Source organism: Myotis brandtii, unplaced genomic scaffold (genome assembly GCF_000412655.1).
Source record: "Myotis brandtii unplaced genomic scaffold, ASM41265v1 scaffold45, whole genome shotgun sequence".
In the NCBI taxonomy this organism is placed as follows: Eukaryota; Metazoa; Chordata; class Mammalia; order Chiroptera; family Vespertilionidae; genus Myotis; species Myotis brandtii.
The window spans coordinates 1,471,359-1,476,323 of record NW_005367209.1 but is presented as its reverse complement, the minus strand read 5'-3'; the positions used below and the strand labels follow the sequence as shown (position 1 = coordinate 1,476,323).

The 4,965-nt window shown below is 44.4% G+C and overlaps 1 protein-coding gene across 1 annotated transcript in view; it reads left to right on the top strand.

Annotated features, from left to right (window-relative positions):
- The first annotated feature begins 6 nt into the window (after positions 1-6).
- ANKEF1 (ankyrin repeat and EF-hand domain containing 1) overlaps positions 7-4,965 on the top strand; it is a 26,700-nt gene continuing 21,741 nt past the window's right edge. Inside the window, exon 1 of the mRNA XM_005874738.2 lies at positions 7-190. The gene's annotated coding sequence lies outside the window, so the exon portion shown is untranslated. The remainder of the gene's footprint in view (positions 191-4,965) is intronic.

Below are 4,965 nucleotides of genomic sequence, written 5' to 3'. Positions count from 1 at the left end.
CTCGCCTGCTCTGCCCGAAGGGACACCATTCACCCCTGGCTGCCCAAGCCTGGCTCCGGGAGCCCAAGGTCGTGGCTGGGGCCGGTGCCAGGCAGCAGAGAACCAGAGCTGGGTCCACCGTACGCCCCTGCAGGCCGAGGCGCAACGGGGCCCGACATCCGTGGCTCTTGATCACCCCCAGGACTGAGAGGTGAGCCTAGCATCTTTCCCTTGAAATTAGATTCTACCCACCCTCCCCTCTGGATTCTTCTGAGACTTAAAACTGAAAGGGACAGTAAAGACACACACACCCCCAATGTGGGTGTGGGTGAGTTGAGACCCAGGGAAGTTTGATTATTCATAGCGAGCCTGTATTGAGAGACTTTGCTAAGTACTTTACAAAATCAGCGCATTTCCTCTTCACACATCCCCGTGAAGTTATTCCCATTCCACAGATGAAAAGACTGAGGCACAAACTCCTTAGGTAACTGTCCACGTTTGTCCAACCAGTTTGTATAAATTATAATGCAGAGAAGGACAGATCACAAAAATAGATTCCTCTATCGCCACTCCTACACTCTTTCTACTCTTCCAAGTATGTCTCCCTCCATTCCTTTCTAACAAACACCTCTATCTCACAAACTCCTCTGAGAAGTTTATGAGCTCCATGGGTCTCTCCCCCAGAGGAAAAATGCACCTGCATACCCTCCCTCCCCCCGCCCCCCCCCACACAGATGTTCATATTTAGAGTTTTCAGACCCAACATGGACCACAAGTGAAGAAATCCTGTTCTGTTCCACTCTTCTGTGCTTGGCCACATAAATGGTTAGATGAGGGTATGCCTAAGTGCCCCAGGGCCATTAAAGTAGGCATGCTGGGGTGTGCATATATGCCGCGACTCTCCTAGGATCAAAGATGCTACACCATTTACAAGGAACCCAGCACTAGAGGGCAGGATTTCTCTTATTTTCTTCAGTGGGGTGAGGCTCTTGGTCAGTAGTGGATGTTGGTTGTGTAGGACAGTGCATAGGGCACTGTTCTCTCCCCAGCATTTTGGGATTTTAGTTGGAAAGGACACAAACCACAGAATTAGTCCACAGATTGCTGAATCATCCTTGCAGCTTGATTAGATAATGCCACATGCTGCTAATTCTTTGGGATGGGTGCTGTCCCATCCCAAAGAAGCGGTCAGAGACAACAATGAAGTCACTGATTTGGAAGTCTTTGTCCACACCAATGAGGTGGCATTGATTTAGTACAATCAATAAGCTATTGGGGAACATCATATTTTATTCTGTGTAGGATGTACAGTATGATGACACTGCACCTAACTAGCATCTGACTGATAATAAAACCAGCTATAAATAGTAGTTAAAATAAATGTCACCAAGCATGCAGAAGAGGTCAAGTAGATGACTTCTGAGGCACTTTAGGACTTATTGGGGGCTTATTTATACACACGGTTCTAATAGGCTTCCTTATCTGGTTTCCTAGTTCACCACACATTATAAACAGATTAGAAGGGAAGAGAGGGGCTACAGCAAACAGGACATTAAAGCTAAAAGTCACATGATGGCTGGTGTCCCAGCAGGAAAGGAAGGAGCACAGAGAATAATCAGCAGGCAGAAGAGTGAGGAGAAAGGAAGGACAAGACAACAGCACACATCTGATGTTGATGGTCACAAGAAACTCCTCTTTGCTCTCATCCAGTCTCATGTTTCCCTGCAACCACCTCAGAATTCCGCATAGACCAGGCTCAGATTTCTCTCCTGAATTATGTATCCTATTGCCTGTGGATTCTAATTCAGCATGCTCAAAGCTCAACCAGCTACACCAGCCGTGGGCAAACTACGGCCCGTTTGAAATGAATAAAACTAAAAAAAAAAAAAGACCGTACCCTTTTATGTAATGATGTTTACTTTGAATTTATATTAGTTCACACAAACACTCCATCCATGCTTTTGTTCCTGCCCTCCGGTCCAGTTTAAGAACCCATTGTGGCCCTCGAGTCAAAAAGTTTGCCCACCCCTGAGCTACACACTCTAACCAATCTGGACACCATCCTGAGCTACCCATCTCAGGTATAGGTAGCCAGTTGCTCAAGCCAGAAACCTAGGAATTGTCTTTGATTCCTTTCACTGCTCAGTCTTCTAACTTTTGGTTATCTATTGAGCAAGCATTTATTGAATGCCGCATATGCAGGTTCTGACTGGTGTAAAAGTAATCCTATATAATAAAAGGCTAATATGCAAACTGAACAGATGGCAGAATGACCAGTCACTATGCCATGCACTGACCACCAAGGGGCAGACGCTTAACGCAGGAACTGCCCCCTGGTGGTCAGTGTGCAGCTGGAAAGTGCAGTGGTGGTGGCGGGAGCCTCTCCTGCCTCTGTGGCAGTGGTAAGGATGTCCAACTGATGGCTTAGGCCCACTCCCTGCTAAGCTGTCGGTCAGACATTCCCCGAGGGCTCCCGGACTGCGAGAGGGCACAGGCCTGGCTGAGGGACCCCTCCCCCACCCAGCCTCCAAGTGCATAAATTTCATGCACCGGGCCTCTAGTGGTCATTATAAAGCTGCTGTTGCATGGAGGCTACATACTAGTGGGGAAGATACGCAATATATAAATTGAATATATCTATACACATTGATAGAAACGTTATATAGAGAAATGTTTCATTTCATTATGAAGAAAATAAACCCAAGGAATGAAGTAACATGGTGGCATCAGTTTTAGTGGTGAAAAGTGCCAATCAAAGGAAATTCTGAGCAAAGGGCACTCCAGGCTGAGGGAACAAGACGTTACAGAGACAGGAATGAGCTTTTGTTACATAAACAGAAAGAAGGCCAGTGTAGCTGGAGATCACTACGTCAAGGGAGATTGAAGTGAGGTCTGAGGGTCTGGAGAAGGGACCTGAATAGATCATCAGAATGTGTGTGTTTTTTTTCTGATAATAATGGAAAGATATTGAAATGTTTTTTTAAAAGGTGGTCTGGAGAGAATGTTCTGGCATGAGGTAATGTTCTATATCTTGAGAGGAGATTGGTTTACATAGACATATGCATTTTTCAAAACTCACGGAATGGTACACTTATTATACATTTCATTGCATATTCAAAAGGTTAAAGAGAGCTATAAACAAATATTAAACAAAAATTAAGGATATCTATGCTGAAACATGTCTGCAATTTATTTTGAAATGGATCAGAAAAATACAATGGATAGAGATGCAATAAAGCAAGTCAAGCATTAATGGTAGGATCTCAATGGTAGATACATGGGTGTTCAGTTTTTCTTTATGTTTAAAAATAGTTATACTAAAATGTTGGGCTAGACGTTTGTCTGGTCTTATCTGATCTACATTTAAAAAGATGTTTCTGGGTCTGAATAGAGAATGAGCCATAGAGGGCTGTTGTGGAAGCAATGAGACAAATTAGCAGCTATAGCAATGATTTGGCCTAGGAAAGTACCACTGGAAGTTGATGTCAGGAGGGAGAGTTGACAGGATAATAGGGGATCTGTGAGGGAAAGAAAGAACAAAGCGTAACTCCTAGTTTTTTACCTGAGTAGATAGATGGATAGTGATGTCATTATTGGAAATGAGGAGAACTATTGGAAGTCTGGGTGATAGCAAGAGTTGTGTTACATTTTTGATGCCTATTAAATATCCAAGTGACAATGAAGAGTTGACTGGTAGATACATAATTTTGGAGCTCTGGGGAGAGTCAGAGATGGCTGTATACATTTGAGTGAACAATTAGAAACTGCAAATTGGAATAAAGATCTCATCACATTGGATGAGATCACGGGGTGGGGAGGGGTGTTTGAGAATAGAGAAGGGTCCTGAGGGCTTAGCCCCGGGTACTCCAACAACTAGGCTTCTAACAGAAAAAGGGGGAACCAGCAAAGGAGACTAAACAGTGGATGGGGAGGTAGGAGGGAAACAGGCAATGGAGATGTTATGGTTGCCTAGAAAGACACAGTTAAAGAGGAAACAAGTGGTCAACGGTACCACTCTTTGCCATACGGAATGTAGATAAGGGAGCAGGTTTGTGGTAGGGAAAAGAGAGTACAGTTTCAGATTTTGTAGTCAGATTGAATCTTTCCATTACAAATAAAAGGAACCCAGCTAACTGGCTTCTACCAAAATAAGGTTGGGGAAGGGTATTTTTGCTCATGCAACCCTGAACATTTAAGCGGTAGGCGACTTCTAGCACAACCGGGTCCTGGATGTAGCTGCTGCCGTCCAGCTCAGCCTCTCCTGCAGGCTCTCTGTGACGGCCCCAGCCCCACACCCCCCTGCTTAACAACTAGCAGAAAGAGCTGCCTTTCCATACAGTTCTGGCAGAATGGTCCACGGGATGCTGATTGGCTGATGTCTCTTAGCATATTCTTGAGACATTCACTGTTTCTGGGGAGAGTGTTCCCTCACACAGGCTAAGCCGGGGTTGCAGACCAATTCTGATCACAGGAGATGAAAGGGGCAGCCCCATTCAAAGGTTGAGGTGGAAACTTGTATGATCTTATCTGATCTACATTTTTAAGATATTTTTTTTCTGGGGATTGAATAGAGATTGGACTAGAAGAGCTGTTGTGGAAGCAGTGAGACAAATTAGGGGCTGTGACAATGACTTGGTCTATGATAGCACCACTGCACCATCTGAATGGTTTTCCTATATGATAACAGGTTCCTCCAACCCCAGAAAAAAATATGGAGGAAAGCATGCTGGGAGTACCTAGTCTGGCCTACCCCTCGGTTCAAAAGATTGTTACCTCATTGTCACATAAGATGACAAAAGAACTGTCTATCTCTCTTTGGTATTTCACAGAGCATAGTAGATTCCTGTTTATAATGAGCATCTCAAAATGCTGCATGTTCTTTATCACATTTTTTAACGACTAAAACCCATATGGTCTCTACATTGGGGGGACATGCTAGTACAGAGCTATATAGTGGGGAGCTCAATTCCTTACCTTGGCAATTTA